Source organism: Mustela putorius, unplaced genomic scaffold, assembly GCF_011764305.1.
Source record: "Mustela putorius furo isolate JIRA1106 unplaced genomic scaffold, ASM1176430v1.1 tig00000596_pilon_pilon_pilon, whole genome shotgun sequence".
Lineage (NCBI taxonomy): Eukaryota > Metazoa > Chordata > Mammalia > Carnivora > Mustelidae > Mustela > Mustela putorius.
The window spans coordinates 6,491,237-6,510,972 of NW_025421428.1; the positions used below are offsets into that span (position 1 = coordinate 6,491,237).

Sequence of the window (19,736 nt, forward strand, 5' to 3'; positions counted from 1 at the left end):
ACAAAGTGCCCTCAAGAGCAGTGTGCAGAATCCCTGGTGAGGTGGACATTTTCAGTGCCCGTTTTATAGATGAAGGAAAGGTCTCCGAGTACCAGAATGACCTGCCGAAGGTTCCTTGGCTAGTAAGTACAGAAATCAGGTCTTTTGAACCCTTTACACATGCACCTCTTCAAAATGCCACTTCACATCAGATAATCACTGCATGACTGAGGACTCTGGGCTGACAGAGCCATTTATCATCTAAAACAGGGACCAGTAAACTTTTCTTGTAAAGGGCCAGGTACTAAATATTTTGGGCTTTGTAGATATACTGTCTCTGTCATTACTACTCAACTCAGCCACAGTAGCACAAGACAGCCGTAAGACAATGTATAAACAAACGTGTCTGGTTCTGTGCCAAAAAAGCCTCGGAGAGCCAGAGCTGGCCCATGGGTTGCAGTCTGCTAACCCCTGATCAAAAATGTTCCATAACAGTTGGAACCAGCTTTCAGGTAACCTAATGAAGAAGTCACTATCAAGGGGGAAAACTAAAACCAAAACATTATAGTTCTAGCAAAATGGTGGCAAAGCCAAGGGTGGGGCCTCTTGTCCAAAAGAATTTATTGCTTTCTTTCACTTAAAGTGATTCCTTTCTTTGAATCATTCTCTCTTCTACTTCTTTTAGGAGCAAGTCTAAGTCACCAACAGTTACTTGTAAAAAGGCGGATTAACTCATTTCAGATTCAAGAAGGCCTTTCAGATCTCGGGTCCTAGGCTAGGAGGCAGAGCTGCAGAGACGGATGAGGCCGCAAGGTCCCTGCCCTGTGGGGGTTTAGCGTGCAGGGGGCGGGTATCAGCCACAAGTAGCTACAGTGCTGTGTGCTAAGGGCTAATGGATAACTGAGACAGAGCTGTGGAAACACCAGCTGCCTCAGCAAGGCTCCAGGGAGGGCTCTGCAAGACAAGCCATGCACCAGGAATGCACAAAGCAGGCCAGTAACACCGAAGGCTGGTAGTGGAAGCCGCGAGGTGGGGACCTGGGGATCACGCAGTACAAGCTCTGTAGGCAAAAAGGAAAAAGATGAACCATTCTCCCAAGGAAGAGACTCTAACTTGTGCTGCCCCTTCCCCATTCGCCAGCCCTGTAAAGCCCACAAGCATGCAACCTGAACCAAAGAGTTCATCGAAGTGCCGCTCTTTGAGAAACAGGCCTGCCTGCCTCAAAGTCCAGCCTGCATCATCAAAGGGCAGATTTGCTGACTTCCTGTTGTGAGATCTGAGCCTCTCAGGGTTCCTACTCCTCTGCCTGCCCTAAGCCAGGAAGTGGGATTCCAGTGACATGAGCGCCCTCTACAGACTCGGAGAAGGATCGAGAAGGCTCTGCTGGAAGTGGGATCCTCAGCAACCCAGCAGTAGGAGCTCGGGGTTATTCTGATCTTTATCCTACCAGGTTTTTTCACTTCCTGAGTGGCCCCTAATATTGGGCCAGCGGAGCCCATTATTCTCTTGTGCATATACAGCCCCGTGAGAATTCATTCAAACAGGATCCTCCAATCAGGGATTCTCTCCTAGGGCTCCCAAGAGGCCAAAAGCCCATGAAGGGGATACCAAAGAAACCATCTTAGAGATGGCGGCTACCATACAGACAGCAAAACCCAACCGTAATTCAACGAACACGGCCTCGTTCCAAACTGTTTCTCTTAAAAGATTCTGGATTTGCACGTGTGTAGCGACCCTTCCTTATTCCCCCGCTCCTCACCTATCCTCTCTCCTCTTCCCTTCTCTTCTCTGTTCCATGATTTTCTCTGCTTTGATATCACTGCTTTTCTCATCTCTGCCATCAGTGCTTTGAGCCAGCCGACTGTATCCAGTGGATGTCACCAACCCTGCCGGCTGCACTCGGGACTGCAGATTTAAATTTCCCAAGTCATTCTATGTTTGGGGATGGGGGAAGACTCCGAGGACACAGAGATAGACACATGATATCAGGCATGCGCATCTAATGTCTGTCAGTGAAGCTGGGCACACAGATACCAGAATGCGAACAGTGCACAGATCACAGGCGACTCGTCCTCTATTTTGCAAATATTCCACAATGTGAACAGAAGAACTTATAAAAATTAAAAATGTGCAAAAAGCATTATGTATAGCTTGATTTATTCATAAAATTATTATGTGCTGTTATTTAAGTATAAAAGGCTTTTAAAAATTGGGAAAATACACATTTAAATTCCTTTCCTCTCCACCGATTCCTTAAGGAAAAAAAATCTCCCAAGTCTCTGGTCTTTTTTCCAGTCCTACCCTCATCTAATATGCACAGGACTAAATATTATGAAATGGAATGAACCTTAATGACCACCTACCATAATATGCCAAGTACCGAGTTAGACATATTAATGATCATAATTTTTACCTCTGTCCTCAACCATCTTCTTAAGATAATACTGTCAGAAAACTACAGCTGAGAGAGTGTATGACTTGCCCAAGGTCACCAAGCTAGTGAACAGTTAAAACAGGTCCATGGGGCTCCACAGCCAGAATGCCACAGCACCCTACCAGCTCACAAGCAACCTGTCTCAGCTGGGGGCTCCTTAGTGAGTTGGGGACAGTGGACAGCAGTTGCCTGATTGAGGGTATGTCACTCCTCAATCACACAGGATCTTCAGAACCCCGGCAAAGTGGATGGTGGTTGTCAAGTAGTCTTTGGGCCAACAGGCAGTTGCTCCAACTATCATTTCCGTAACAGAGGTGGGGAGCACTACGTTTTCCCAAACTGCCCACAAACACCACTTAAACATTTCTACAATGCAGTACAGCAGAGATCAATATTAGAAACCCATGTCTTGGGGCACTAGGGTGGTTCAGTCTGTTAAGCATCCAACTCGATTTCTGCTCAGGTCATGATATTAAGCCCTGCCTCAGGTTTCACACTCAGCAGGGAGTCTACCTAAGATGCTCTCTCCCTTTCCCTCTGCTCCACCCCCACTAGCGCATGCGTACTCTCTCAAATAAACAAACCTTTAAAAAAAAAAACAAAAAACCTGTGTCTTATTTCACATGTACCCCACCCCAAGCAAAAATCCTCAAAAGGCAAACAGGGTGAAAATTTACCAAGGCTCTATTGTCTACCCATTACTTACACAGTTAATGTCTTTAACAAATATTTAGAGATACCCACTATGTTCCAGGAAACACTTTGTATGTCACTGTCTTTTACCACCGTATTTCCAGACGCAGAATTCTAGACACATATGCAAATATGCTACTGGGCATATTCATACTGTTTTCTATATAGTGGAGTTTCACAATTAAACAACTCTTGTCTTTAATATGTTCTACCAAATATTTGAGAAAACCATCAAGAAGAACGAACCATCAACTGAAAGCAAGAGGTGGGGAAAACACCACATTTTTATCTGTCTCTGGCCCACAATAAATGCAGGAAGCACTGTTCCTTCCTTTAGGATTCCTTCTTCCCAGGGAAATCGCACTTCCTTTTCTGGAAGCTGCAGGGTAACCGGAGTTCTGAGCAGCATCTGCCCAGGGACAGCTGCTACCAAGGGGCTCTGACCGGGCCCTGCAGAGCCTGTGGCCCCAGCTGAGCAGACCCCGGTGCCATGCTGTTGCCCACTGCCAGGCCGGCCGCATCCCCCTACCCCCCTCACCAGCTGTTCACGGATTTACGCTGTGAGTCACAAGGGAACTTGGATTCGGTGTGCACACAGACCAGCAGGACTCATCTTGGCTACCAGAAAAAATGGCCCTCTGGCCCAATGGCTGCTTCCTCTTATTTGAGACACTCAGCCAAAATATCACTACCTGGTGATTAAAAGTTAATCCGGCAGATGCGGAGGCAGACTGGGTCTGAATCCCATTTGCTACTTACTGCTGTGCAACCTTGGGCAAGTCACTTCACCTCTCCGAATTCACTGTCCTCCCTTATAGTAAGTATAGGGACAATACATTAGGATTTACCAAAGGACTAATGCAAGAATTAGAGATAAGGTATAGAAAGCACCTATTATAGTGTCTGACACATAGCTGTTGCATAATAAAACATAACTTACTTAAGCAAGCAAGCCAGAGGGCTCCTGGAAGCACGGAGACCAAATTTACCTCGAGCAGTGACTGCCCAAACCAAACCCCAGGCCAGGAGAGGAAGGTCCAAACAAACCTGCTGACAGATCTGCACACAGTTCTGTGAAGAAGTTCCTCTAACAATTAATCCAAGCAGAAGGCACACTCCCTCAAAGTTCAGAGAAAATAAAAGGAGCACTTCCTGCTTTACGGCTACAACGACCAAACTAACTGGGAATATCAGTCCCCCGGGCCGCCCCTGCTTCTTAAATGAGATTACAATAAGAGTGATGTAGTGTAGTACAAGTCAGCTGTGACAAGCAGCACTTTATAGAGCTATCTGTTTGTCTCCATCACCGCATCGCGCAATGTGTCCCCGGACTCCAATGTGCAGCTCCATTTACCGCCACATGACAAATGGGCAGCACTTGTAAAAGGCACAAAGAGGTCCACGTCGGCCATGTAATGGTCACCACAGCTGTACCCGAGTGCTTGAGGGGACAAAACAGACCCCCAAGTTCATTAAACTGACCAGTAATGGATCTTTCAAAAAGTGCCTTAGGAATCGTACAGAAAAGGCTAAAATAAATAACTCAGCATGGAAGGCTAATCTGAAACGGTGTTTGATAAATTATTTATAACACAGGCGATTGTCTGCATTTAATATTGGAGCTACTAGTAGCATCTTTAAAAGATGATTTATGTGTTGTAATGCTATTAAACTTTATATTGGCCCACTGCTAGCTATAAAGTCTGCTGAGATTTAGAGAATGAGTTTTAAACTGTCACTGCAACATCATAGGAGATGGAGACTGTATTAAATCTTTACTTTAAACCTGTTATCTAGAGAGTTGCATTTTGTAGACACTCACAAACTGATAGATTACCTCGGCAGCCACTATGGTGCAGGTCCAAAATAGTACTGCAAAGAAACTTTTCCACATTATTCTTGTCTACAGCTACAATCGAATTTCTCTTCTCACTTAAGTGATTTTTAGATGCGGAATGCCACCAGAGTAAAATGTTGGTGCCCCAGCCAATGGGCACTCTGGACAGTTCAGCATCGAATTAATGCTCTTTAAATAAAGCCTTACGTTCCACCACATTCACTTATGCATTCGGAACAGCATTTTACTTATAGTAGGAGCCGGCAAAACATCAAATATGCGCTGGAAAACCTAACACTATTTTAGATACAGCTTTGGAATGTGAAAGTAAGTGTGTATGGTGAGTCGTTTAAAACAACTGACTTGTACCTAAAATTTTTTAAAGAAATTTAAAAAAATAATAAAATGGGTTATTTGCTGGAAAATATAGCCCATTTCGGTAGCTGAGGGGCTGACATTAAAGGAGCTGAAAACAGAAGAAACAGCCTTTGTCATGAAGGACAGAGCTTCCCTGGCTCTGCTGTCCTCTGGGGCCCTGCAGACGCGGCCCTGTGCCGTGTGTCCCACCATCATGCCGGAAGTCGGGGCCACTGGCTCTCCTCCGTCCGCTCCAGGGAATGAGACATGGGGCAGCATCGCAGCTGGACCCTCTCACAGCTCCCATCAGTTTTCTTAGTCGCTACAAAATCTGCAAGGACCATTTATTTCACAACAGTTTGCTCCTTTACTAAAAACTAAAAATTTTAGGGGCACCTGGGTGGCTCAGTGGGTTAAAGCCTCTGCCTTCGGCTCAGGTCATGATCTCAGGGTCCTGAGATCGAGCCCCGCATCGGGCTCTCTGCTCAGCAGGGAGCCTGCTTCCCCCTCCCTCTCTCTGCCTGCCTCTCTGCCTACTTGTGATCTCTGTCAAATAAATAAAGTTAAAAAAAAAAAAAACTAAACTAAAAATTTTAGCCAATGAGAACAGAAGCAGTCCAAATTCATCTTGGAAAACCTGCATTGTCTTTAGTTACTTTGATGTGAAATAGTAAAAAAACGGTATTGCTCCGATGAGCCGCAGCAGAGCAGACTAGAAGTCTGGGTGTGACGAAGAGTCTGGGCTCTAACACGAGGACCCAAACTATCGCATCTCCCTTCTGTACCCCAGGCAGCAAGCACAGGGCCTGGCGTGGATGTCAACAAATGAAAACATGAACCACCATCTTCGAATGTATTCCCAGTTCTGCCCAACCGGAAGGTGAAATGAGTTACAAGACGGCAGCATACCGAAGGGGGAGATCCGAAAGTGCGCCAGCTCCAGCTGGGGACCAGAGACCAAGAGTGCTCCAAGACCGGTAAACACCGCGAGGAAGAGGTTTAAACACAGTGTCCCGTAGTGGCCTGTGGACACGCTGAGGTTCTGCCTATGCTACTGATGCGGCCTGAAGGACTCATTCGTGGCTGATGGTTGAATAAAATTTAAAGAGCTCAAAAAAGTGTTTAAAACAGTCCCCCCACAAGCAGACTGCTTCCTGCACTCTGTAACAGACATGATGTATCCCAGGTGTGGCGACATATTTTACAGTGGAAAAGGTTAATTTAGTATTTTTTCAGACAGGGCTGTGTGACAAAAGCAAAGGTGTCTGACTTTTGGTTTTGGCCTGAGCTGTGTGGGCAAACACAGCTGCTCGCGAGAACGCCCCGAACTGTTCGGTGTAACCGAGGCACAGCTGGTGCTGCGTGTGCCCAGAGTGGCGAGTGAGGCAGGGACTGTGTCTTTAAGGTCCAGAGGGCACTGCCACTTCCACACGCCGCCCCCCCGACAGCTTCTGGCACCTCGGATGTGGGTGATGGGAGTAAGGAGAGGCAAACGTGCTGCGCGCAGGAGCAAGCCGAGGGCTTTTCAGCAGGGATGGGAGAGGGCGTTCACATTCAAGGAACTGCCAGCCACACCACTGCCAAGCCGGCCTGTGCCAGATCACAGATCACAGAAGGATACGAAAGCCTGATCACAACCCAGGGCAGGACAGCAGACCTCTGGGGCTACGGAGCTGCAATGAGCCAGAAACAGCCGCCACAGAAAAAGAAAAGAGCAGCCCAGCTGGGCCACTGACGGACACGGCGCTGAGCTCCAGGAGTCCCAGGCTGCCCGCTGAAGAAGGGGGACCACGCCTCTGTCCAGGGGCTGTTAGGAGGAGTAAGGGGACAGGAATGTCCCTGACACATGGACTTTACAAACAGAATTATGAGCAAATTCTATGGCAGAAGGCAAGAGGCCAGGGTGTGAAGAACAGGGGACACCCAACCAGCTCCGCTGGGTCTGTGCCGACTTAATCCTCCTCACCGCCTGTGAGCCGAGGAAACTGAGGCTCTGGAACGGCTGGCTGCTGCACGGAGGGCGCAGGGCTGGGTCTGAGTGGGACTGGGGGATCAGTGCCGGGGTAGGGCCTTGCCTCACTGAAGCCCACCTTCGTACCCGGCCCCAGGAAAAACTGGTGGTGGGTAAGCGGTCCTGCTGGATGCACCGAATGGAAGGAAAAACACCTAAGCTTCCAGAGGGAAGAGGACCAAGAGAGAAAGGAACATATTGCTTTCTGCAAGAAGAAGAAATCAGCGTTCGCAGCATATGTGTACACAAATATATATTTCCAAGGCTGCAGTGAATCAAATATAATCAGAGAAAAAAACAAGAGTAGGTTTAAAGGAAGAGTAAGAAATATGCTCAACTATCCTCCAAATGGAAACCAAGCCGCCCCAGGTGGTAATAAGATCTTCATAATCTCGCTCTCTCCCCAGCGGTCAGTGATAACTCTGCCAATAAATTCCTGGTGATGAAAACAGAGGGGAAATGAAGTGAATGTGTTCCCTGGGTCACTCAGAGACAAACAAGAACCACACTCACATCTGGAGGACGGACAGCAGGGCAGGGGACAGGGCACATGTGGGAAGGTTACTGTGGGGACTGGGTTACACTGCACGATCCTGCTTCTACAGCCTCACAAGGATTAGAAAGGCCTAGAAGGAGATCCATGAAAGTACAGAGCACCTTTGTTTGACGAAGTTTAAAGACCCCCTATGAAGCAAGTTTCACATGATATAAAACCCCTGAAAAAAATGTACAGTTCAGCTGAGTTCAGCAAACCTGTCCTAATGCTCTGCTCCTAACGTGCTCCGCAGACACCACTGAACACTGCGCATAAGGTCCGAACAGACAAAGACCTTGCCCCAAAGAGTGTGGAGTCCAGAAGAGAAACAGGAAGAAAAGCTCACTACAGTGTGGTAAGAGGTCTTAAGAATCAGGCCTGAGGCGCCTGGGTGGCTCAGTGGGTTAAAGCCTCTGCTTTCGGCTCAGGTCATGATCTCAGGGTCCTGGGATTGAGCCGCACATCGGGCTCTCTGCTTAGCAAGGAACCTGCTTCCTCCTCTCTCTCTGCCTGCCTTTCCACCTACTTGTGATCTCTGTCTGTCAAATAAATAAATAAATCTTTAAAAAAAAAAAAAAAAAAGGGAACCAGGCCTGATGCCGGAACTATAGAGGGGTACAGAGGTCTCACAGGGCGCAGGTGACAAAGACGAGGCTGAATCCTGACATACAAATAAATGGTTGCCAAGCCAAGGGGCAGATGTGATGGAAGAAGGAAAACCGTGGGAAGGAGTAAGGCGTGGCTAAATATCAGAGAACCTCGTGGGCCATACAAGGAACCGGCCCTGCAAGCAAAGCGGTGGTAGGAAGTGGAGAATTTCAAGCTGGCGAATGACGTAGTTAGATTTGTGTTTTATGAACCTGTAACCTGGAGGCAGGAGAGGAAGAAAGGCCAAAGGCAGACAAGAGGAGAGCAAGGGATAGGAATGCTCCCAGTGAGGCGGTGGTGGGCCGGCAGGGGCAGGCTGGAGGACCATCAACAGGGCTGGGAGACCAGTGAAAGTGAGGGTCAAGCGGGAAAGCAGAAGGGGGCGGCGGGTGCCACCTGGACGTCCAGCATCGGTCCCGGGCACTGACCCAATTCTCAACAAACTCAGCCATCACAGAAAGGCCTTTTATAACTTCCTGGTGGCTGTTCTTCTGGCAGGTTGATAGGAGACAATGATTAACCTAATTATATATTCTAGACACTGGTAAGCTTCTGTGGTAGGCACTCTAATGGGTGTCACCAAAAAGAGACAAGATAAAGGAAGAGCCAGTGGAAGCTGCTGTTTGGTGGGGTTGGGGGTGGGGGTGGGAACACATCTGCCAACTTGTAAATGCCATTTCACTGGTGGCAAGGGCTCGCAGCCTATGCCTGGCTGGCCTCTGGAATACAGTAGAAAGAGTGTAAGGGGCTGATTAACTATGGGGCAGGAGCCAAAAGAACGTAAGGAAGTTCTGTGGGGAAATTGTGGTCATGAGGGTTTGGCCATTGCAAAGTAAAGTTACGAGAAAGTAGAAATGAACAAACCTAAGTAAAACAGACAAGCAGAGAGCAGATGGGGGGGAGGGGGTGGGGGAGTAAAGATCCTGAGGTGCTACCGAGTCAGACTCTTCTCCATGAGGCCCCTGGCTCATCACCTCATCCTGGGATCCCAGGCACACACACAGCCATCAGATGCCCCCTCAGTTATCGAAGGTTCTTGGGAAGAATGGGGATGCCTCCCAAAGGGGCATAAAGAAACTTCTGGAGCTGATGAATATATTCACAATATGACTGCAGTGGTGGGGCTGGGGGAGGAGGGAGACAGCAGAGGCAAAGAATGGAAGAGAATGAAGACGCAGGAGAGCCAAGTCCTGTTACTTAGGAATTATGTGACCTCGGTGGGAAAGTCAACGTTTTTAAGTCCCAATGTCCTCACCTGCAAAGGAGGCCTGAACCACGTAGCACCGGGGTGGGCTGTGAGGATAAAACGGAGCACTCTCTGCACCGCAGACACTGCCAGCACCGCGCCGGCATGCAGGAAATCCATGCTGGGTGCTAACCTGATCCCATCCTCCCCTTTCTCTCACGTTCACAAACACCGTTACCAAAAGGCTAGCTCCTGCAGAACTACCAACACAAGGGGCAACTGATCATAACTCAGTACTGTTTTATCAAACCCCAATTCAAAGCAAATCAATTATGAGAATAGCCCCTGTACTAAAACTGAAACTCACAATGATGCCATAAAACACATGAACACGCTCCATACAGAATTTACTGCTACGCCAATAAGAACCGTACTAAGTGGCACATTTTCACTTATTATGCTTCATTAGAAATTATATCCTACAATAAGGCAGAAAAAAAATAAGGCAGAAAAAGAACTTACATTACCGCATGCAGGCCCTGTGCCTAGTACATTCTTCCACTTCATCCACTCACTATTCCAACCCTTTAAGGTAGGGATGACACGTATGTCCATTTTACAAATCCAGGAAACAGAGGCTCAGAGAGGGAAAATGACTAACCCAGGCAACCGGAAAGTCTGAAATTCTGCAGAGTTCTGTCTGACTCACAAGCCCCTGGGTTTTTTGTTTGTTTGTCTGTTTGTCTTTGTTGTTGTTTTTTCACTCAAGACAACAGAACCTCCATACAACTAGTTCCAAAATCACTAACGATGCTTGTAAACTCCTTAGGTGTAACTGACAAACCCAAGCTTGAGTTTGCCTATTTAAAGTAGCTGACCTAGAAAATTCTTCAAAGTTGCAAATACACTGCTTAATAATGCTACTCAATCATTCCATCAATTCGTCATGCTTGTTAACATTTGGTAAAACTAAGAGCGTCCTGATGAATCTCCCTAATACAGAATGTACACTCATCAAACCCCAAACCAACAGCCTATTAATTCACTGCATCAGCCCTACATTTTAAATGTTTCCATTTCCCTACAATCCACGGATAAAACCTCTCAGCAAACAGAATGAGTCAAGTTGTTTCTTGACTACCCTGTATTATCAATAAAAAAAGATTATCATTTAACTGAATTTTCCCATCAGGCCATCTGTTGATTGTAAATCTTAACCAGAACAGACCAGGAACGGCAAGAGCATTTTCATTTTCTTCTGACATTCTGGGGCAAGAAGTAGTCAGAGAATAAGAGAAGAAACTTCTGTTGAGCCTGAGTGCAATTTACTAACAATCCCCTCAAGTACTGACTTAAGCCCACGTCGCGAATGAGGTTTAGGTTTTATAAACCGGGGCTTCAGGGGTTACATCAGAGACAAAAATCAATCTTCGTACCCAGACCTCTTCAAAGCCCCCACATGCACTTTCCTTCATGCCCTGTTTTCGCTGTCACCCCAATTCAATTTATCAGAGTTAAAAGAAACCAATGTATTTGTCAAGGAATCAAAATTAATGTTCCCTTGGATCTTTTCAATCTCCTGTTATCATCACAGCTCCAAGTTCAGAAAAACTAGACTCCGACATGACGACTGGGTGACAACGATTCCAGGTGTGACTGCGCTCTGGGCACTGGCTGCTGAAGACAGTTTCCAAAATCTGTACGACTGGGTGGAATTTTAAAATATCAACTTAGCACAACTTCATATCATTTTCTTATTTTTGTTCCTGTACCGTTTCAGGGTTAGGGAAGAGTAGTATAAATTACCTCACAGAAACCCACAAGTAACATTATCTGTTAAGGTTAAAACTTTAACTCCCTTCCCGAGGTATGCTGCTGGGGTCTCATTACAGCAGGTAAGCTCACATCCCGCCATGCACACCACACTAAGTACCAGCATCTCCCAATTACACTGCAACGGAAATCTCAAAGGACATTTGAAAAGTCTACACAGCTCCTGCACCCACTGCCGAAACACAACCACCTCTAATGGAATGTGGCAGCTTTCTAAACTAAATATTCACACACAGGGACAGGGATGCTAAGCTCGGCCTCATCCCACACTGAAGAGCGGATGCTAATTAAAAGGCCACACCGACTCAGGAAATGACCACCCAGACAACTCTGGACACCCTCCGGAGTTTCGTTTTCCTATTTCCAAATATGTTCAGCTGTCCAAACTTCCAGGGTTCCACAACTGAAAAAAAGTTAGAGCAGGCGCTTCCTCCAGAGCAGGCGCTTCCTCCCCAACCCCCCGCCCCAGCCCTGCCCCTCTGTGCATGATGGGATGCCCCACGGTCTCTCTTTTTCTGCAGCCTCCCTGTCCCACCCCTCCTCAAACGCCAAGACAAAAAATTCAAGCAAGGAGTCACATGCACTTCGAGCCATCCCAAAGTCCCCAGATTCCACCAGTCCCCCTCTGTGTTACCTCTGCGCCCCCCACAGATGCACCCTTCTTGTGCTTTTCACACCGCACTTTCAAGTAGGTGCCCGTAGGCCGGTCTAGCCCACTAAGTTGTAAATGGAGAGACCATGGCTCATAACCTCGCAGAGACCTCGGCACCCAGCCAGAGATCAGTACAACTTGGATGAATGGAGCACAAGGCCGCCCTTCACACCTCTGAATGACCCCCGCCTCACAACAGTTTACAAAAGGCTTTCTCAATGGGGATATAAAAGATGTTCTTCTGGTGATGTAGGTACCAAGAAACTTCTGGTTTCTTCGCCCACGGCCCTTCTGCCTTTGCCAATTTCGATGTTTTTGAGAAAGCACCATTCTTTAAAGCCTTTATAACGGCAGAAGGTATCCAGGCTATGTTCATTCTGACCATAATCATTTGGCGATTTTTGGAACAGTTTTTACTTCAGCTAGCAAAATCTAGACTAGGCTGTGATGCAAAGAGGGAAAAAGAAAAAAAAACTTGTCGTAATTGTAGTAATGGCTTTGAAATACCTCATCTAAGCCAACTTCACTCTCACGCCTCTTAAAAATTGCTAATCCCTTCAAATATTGGCAGTTCCATTTATTCAGCTCTTCTGATACATCGTATTTGCCGACTTTTCCCCCCTTGAGTTGATACAGATCTATGAAAACTGTGAAACAAAACTTCTCTGCCTGTGCAAATTACAGGGGCATTATTAAATTACCATATGTTCTAGATCAGAAGGTAAAAATAGTACAGCAGCCCAGGAAAACTTCCCCAAGCCATGCAAGCTGACAGTTATTGAAATACAGATCAAGTGCTCAAGTCCCCCTTTCTCTTGCAGCAGTGGTCCCATTTAACATTTAAATATGTAATGTAAGTTTAGCATTTTTATTTTATGTTCATTTACAGGTATAACATAAACGTACACAGGCACCACATTTAAGTATTGAGCTCCAAGTGTTATTTTACACTTAATTTTTCCAGAGCTATTTCACTTTAAAAAAAGAAGAAACTTTCCTACGATTCTTAATCACGCTTGAGTGTGTATTAGCGAATGTGTAACGTGCGGCTGCTTTGCACACCCACATGCCCACCGCCTCCCCCTTTTCTGATATCACACACCACACAAGTATAATAAACCATGTTAATATTTCATACCACTGTGAAATATGCTGGAGTATCAATTCAACATCTGCTGTCTTTAGGGTCCGGGAGTCCCGCAGAGACACTTCCAATTTGTAATTGAGTTCTATGCTGAATTAATCAGCAGTTTATCTTTTTTACTAAAATAACGTCTTCACCACTAACCCAGATTTACATTAACAATTTATGCCAAATTACCTGCCAAGGCAAAACTTATAAGATTCTAAGCTACCATCCAATAACACTCAGTCCTATATTTCATTTCTTGTATTTCTCTAACCGACACACAAGAAAAGTGGAAATCCATTGTTTAAGAGCTGCCAGCCTCTAACCACAGACGACCTCTTGGATTCCTGACATAGAGACTTACTTCTGACAGTGAGATTCAGGGGGGTTTCCCCTCTTCTCCTGAAAGCCACTGTTCAGTAAGGGGTTAGGAGGCAAAATTTTCATAAAATAATAGTTCCAGGATGGAATGAAATCAGTGAATAATAAAAGAGTGCCTTTTCTTTCTTTTCCCAAGGAGCTGAGGCAGTCCCATCTTGGCCTGGCTTGCTTGAGTAACAGAAAAGGACAACGCACATAAAGGTGACATTTTTAGTGTCTTAAATTATGTCCCTGAGACCCTTAGCCCTTTGACCAATGTGGTAAGAGATGAATAAAGAAGTTCATTTTCTCTGTGATATCATGATGTAGAATAATATATTAACAAAACTTCCTTTTAATTCTACTCATATAGTTGAAAGTCACGAAACACTTATTTCTAGTCAACACCGGAATCTAGCTCTTGCCTCTCTCTAATTAAAGACTTGCAGGTCACAAAGAAGCTACATTTTGCCTGCTGGATCTTTGCCACAGGTGCAGCAAGCAATATACTTTGTGAAATATTTCTCCTATACAGAGTATCTCCCCCTGCCTTTCTCAGTTATAGGAAATATGTAAAGTGAAAACATTTCAAATGGGAACACCTGCTCCAAAGAAATGCATCACAAATAATTACCTATCTACCACAGAGTAAAATAATGCCTCCTTTTCAATGTACTCGGTCCACAGCTGTAGAAGGAATTTCCACCGTCATACAGAACGGCCTCCTGCAATACCACCTCCAGACCACAGCACCAAGCATAGTGTAATGCCTCGCATTCAGCGGGCACCCATAAGTACCTGCTGACTGATTACATACTGACTTTACAAGAAAAGGAAATTCCGTGTGTACACAGCATAGTGTGAAAAAAATTTTGCACAGGAAGATTTCTGGCAGAAAAATCAACAAAGACTTCTCGAAGTCAGTAACCACAGAGCAGCACCTGTAGTACCTTCAGCAGCAGGCCTCAGAGATCTGGCGGTAGAGGACTTCAAACTTCACATAGGGTCACTTCTCTCAGATCTGCTGACTCATGAATTCTAGATGCCTGGCATCCAGAGGAATCCATTCCTAGCTCACTGGAGATTTCGGTAAACTACACCTTTTTTGCTGGGCCTCCTCCCATCTAATCCTCTTTTATTTCTTGAAGCTAAATGGGAAGAATTAAGACTCTTTCTAGAATCTCCTTTGCCCCTTCCCCAAAACACTCCCCACTTTGAACTTCAACTTGTATCAGAGGCAGAATAAAAGGGCAAGGATGGAAACAATAGCCACCCAACACCTATTAACTGAGGATCTGAAGACAGAGAGATACGGAAGACACACAGACTCAGCCAGACAAACAGACATTGAAGTGGCCATTCCTAAGTCAGGCAGATGAAGCAATCCTACAGAATCAGAGGGAGAGAAGCAATTACTTGTGAAATTCTAAACTCTGTATAAAGGGAGCAAAGTCCTGCTCCTGAATTATCAGGAGAAAGACCAAAGAAAACATCCACCTGCCTTATACAACACCACAAAAGGAAAAGATCCAAGGGAATAACCTTAACTCAAGAAGTCCTTTCCTATCTCTCCAAAGTTGGCTCAGTAGAGCTCAAACCCAGGAGAACAAACTTACTCTGTAAACGGGTGACAACTCAAAATAGAGTCTGGTGAGAAGCTCTAACCATCAACAGTGTCTCCTCACCATCATCTATTCTAGAAGCTGAAAGTGTTTCTCCGAATCACCCATGGAATCATTACACCAATTTCAATATCTGATCATTTTTAAAATTAACTGTTTAACTCCACTGGAAATCACTACTTAAGAATAATCCTACACTGGGCCCCTGGGATTATATTTTTGGGTTCTGACATCTCTTTAAAAAAAAAAAAAAAAAAAACTAATGCTGGGGCATATGGGTGGCTCAATCAGTTAAGTGTCCGACTCTTGATTTCAGCTCAGGTCATGACCTCAGGGTCATGGGTTCAAGCTGGGCACAGAGTCTGTCTGTCCCTCTCCTTCTGCTCCTCCCCTAGCTCATGCTCGCTAGCTCTCTCTCAAATAAAAATATAAATAAAATCTTAATTAAAAAAAAAAACTACTGTTTTACATTAAATACAACCAGAGAGAAAATTATTGAAGAAAAGTAATACATTATCTTGATTGAACAATAAAGATGCAACTTACTACATCTAATACACATCAAGCGACCTGGCCACTTTGGAAACCAGACTGAAGGTTCCTTAAAAGGTTAAACACAGAGTTATCATATGACCCAGCAACCCCACTCCAAGGGACTGACAAGAGAAATGACAATGTATTTCCACACAAAAACTCGTACACAAATGTTCACAGCATCATTATGCATAACAACCAGAATGAAAACAATCCAAATGTCCATCAGCTAACAAGCAGGTAGATAGAATGTGGTATGTCCACACAACGGAATATTATTAAACCATAGAAAGGAATGAAGTAACAACACATGCTGTAACATGGATTAAATATTACGAAAATATTTTTATTAAAGGAGCTTTTTGTTAAAAGAGCTAGTCACAAAAAACCCTGTATTGTTATGATTCCTATTACATGAGATGTCCAGAAAAGGCAAGTCTCTGGAGACAAAGGGAGACTAGTTGTTGCCCAGGGCTGGGAAGGCTGAGGGCACGTGGGGATGACTTGCGTGGTTACGGGGTTTCTTTTGAGGGTGATGAAAATGTTCTAAATTTGACTGTGGTGATAGTTGCGCAACTCTGAGAATATACTAAAAACCACTGAACTGTACACTTAGAGTAGCTAAGTTGTACAGATGTAAATTATATCTCGATGAAGCTACTATATAAAGAAAAGGCATCCAGCATTTTTAGACAAGAGGAATCAAAACATCCTGTGACATGTCACAAGTCAAAAAACTCACATTCTAACAGTATGTTTTCAAAGCCAGAGATCACAATAAGCAAAAACGTCAGCACAGATCCTCAAAACCATTTAATAAGAAAGAATTTTGGCTCTATATATTTTTTCCCAGACATACGTAAGATCCCTACAGATGTAGCAACCAGACAAACATAACCTTAAGATCTAAAAATTGGGAAAAGTGTGTCAAGTTAAGCTCATTAAGCTGACACCCATTAAAGTGCAACAAGAAAAAGTCTTAAACATCATCAATATCAATACAGACAGAAAAACCATTGTTTATGAGAGCTATCGAAGGTCAGCTTTTTTTTTTTAATTTTGCATTTACTTAAAACTCCGTTTGATGCCAACAGGGTTCAAGTCGCACAGGAAGGTGCTCCGGCTCAACACTGATAGTCCTCCTTGATCTCCACTGTCTGCTGTGTGGGTCCCGCCAGCAACCCTCCCAGCGAGTGGCCACCTTCCTATGGAGTCATTAAACCTCTGAATGTCAGCTGGTGGGATTAGCCAGCAGCTTCCACACCTGAGCCCCCGTGGCAGGGACAGAGGCATTTGGATCAAGATCACTAATGAATACAGAATTCATATGCCGCTTGTCAGGGCTCCTGAGCTCAGAGTCGCACAGATGCAACCTAAATAAGACGGAGGACAGAACAATTGTTGACGAAGATTAAAAAGTTTTGGCAGTTGAGGAAAAAAAGAGCATCTCATTATTCAAATGTGATAGTCTTGCTTATTTTTTTTTATTTTTGTTCAAGTTATTCATGATTTGTCTCAAATGGACAAATGCCATTCACCAATATTTAAGGACTTCTTGGTCTCATTACTAAATCTGAAGAGGTCTATGCCATCTGAACATAAGCTATATAGAGAAAACAGCTCTCTTGTGAATATCTGAAAACTTTGGGGGGGACCAATCAAAAGGTATTTGGGGTGAAGGAGGGTTAAAAGGATGAATTCAGCAGATTCATCTGATGAATTCAAAGAGAAGAAAAAAATATTTTTCACAGCGAAGTGACTTTTTCATATCTCCCAGTATCTCTGTATTTCCTTGTGTCTTTCTATTCCAGGGTCCCTTCCGATCGCTGGGCTCACTGAAGAGGCTTGCGTACCTCCACTGATATTCGTTTGGCTCCCTCGTCAGAGAGAAGAACAGCCCAAGCAGCCCAGACCTCAGCTCATCTGGAGTAAGATGCCTTCCCCACTCTCCGGGCAGACACTCGGAGGCCTAGCAGCGAGGCAGGATGGTAGAGTGATGGATCACACCGGAGGGCTCTAAAGCCAGACCGCCCAGGATTCAGTGACTCCATCACTCCTAGCTCTGGGTCCTGGGGCAGTCTGACCTCCCTGCAGCCTCCTGTTCTTCTCCACCAAATGGGGCTAACAAAGTTGAGACCCCACACAGTTACTGAAGGGTAAAGGAGAGAATGCCGAGGAAGCTGCTAGAACAGAGTCCACTGCAGTGTACCAGCACGCCACAAGCACTAGCTACCGTGATGACTGTATCTTCAATACCTTCTTCCTCATCCTTGCAAAAAGCCAAATACTTCCATAGCCTCTGGTATGTGTTACACAGGCTTCCTCTACTGTCACTATGACCTCTACATAAGTCTGTCTCAGATTTTAAGCTTTCGGATGGAAAAGAAGGTTCCCATCTGTCCATATTACGCTATCATCTCCAAGCCTGATGCAAGTACGGCTGACTGTACTAGTCGTTGCTATGGGATGTTTGTATCCTGCTACTGAATGATGGAAAAACAGGCGCAGCTACTGTATTTTAGAGCCAATTTCGTGCGAGCCACCATCTTAAGGTGTTTCACAGACCACATCGAATCCTGACAGCAACCTTCAAGCATGTCTCGGGATCCCCATCTTCTAGACGAACAGTCTTGAGTCGTGGCTTGCCCAGAGTCATGCTACAAGGACAGTGGAAACAGACTCACAGCCCAATCCTCTAGCTCCTAAACTCCCATTCCCCTTTCCACGTGACTACACCGAACCCACGCTCTATATTTTCCTTTGGGACCAGTCTCTGTGCCAAGCTGAACAAATTCTCCTTTTTAATCAAAATAATGCAGCTCTCTTAACACTACTGTCCATCTCGCAAAGCAGAGATGAATCTACAACTTCGGTGTCTTGCTATTACCAGGCTTAAAACAAAAACAAAAACCCACCACAGTTACTTCGAAGATGTGCTGTCACGACACCACATAGGTATGAACTCTTTCATTATTTAAAGTGGATCTATCGCTGCCCGGAATGACAAATTAATTCTGTTTCTTCGATAGCTAGGTGTTTGGCATCACGTCTGCGAGGTAACCACAAGCCTTTAGGGCGAGAGCTGCTCACATCTTTAGCAATCTATAAGGGCTTCTCTAGAGGCCAGCACTTGCTGCGCGATGAAATATGACTCCATAAATCAGACGGCTGAAGTGGCACTTGTACACGTCACCATCTATCTTCGTGGCTCCTCTCTGAAGGGTAGAGGCTAAGAGCTCATCCCTCAGTATTGTGACCAGAGAAAGGACCATCACAGTTGGCACTGACTAAGCATGTGCTACTTAAAACTGAAGACACACTAAGACTAGGGGGGGGAAAAAAAAAGATCCTGCTGGTGTTAGCACGCCTCAGGCAGTGGTAGAAGCTTCAGCAACTCATCTTCAAAAGGCAGAGAGCCAGAGCTCTAGAAACCTGCAAAAATTGGCTAAGCCTGCAGTCTTCATTTCTTTAAGTTGAGCATCTTCAAAGTCTAGAATTCTAACTGTAGGGCACAGCAGCTGCCACTGCAGATCTGATCCTCTCCGCTTTTGGCAGCTCTCAACTTGAGATTCTAGCAAAAGAATTTTTCAAGTTGCTATTATTGCCTGTCATGGATTTATAAATATTGTGCACTATCTGCTGTGGCATGGCTCTCATGGGACGCCAGAGCACGCCAAATGCATAACAGAATGAAAAACAGTTTCTATTCTTCAAATAAATGCTAATTTTTTTTAACTGTGCTCACACGATGTGTTTGGTGACCAACTTCAATAGTACAGAATATGTATCAGAGAGGGGGAAAAAAGCTGATTGTCTTTTCCAGCAGCATTCAGCTGCTACTTTCATTAAGCTTGTTTAATTAGATTCCAGATGCTAATTTGCAAGTCGATACCAGAGGGTGCAGGACAGTTTGCCTTTGAATCGTC

At 45.1% G+C, this 19,736-nt stretch overlaps 1 protein-coding gene across 1 annotated transcript in view; it reads right to left on the reverse strand.

The window, feature by feature from the left end:
- The window catches only part of PSMB7 (proteasome 20S subunit beta 7), a 64,453-nt gene that overhangs the window by 3,360 nt on the left and 41,357 nt on the right, over positions 1 to 19,736 (reverse strand). The window lies entirely within an intron of this gene.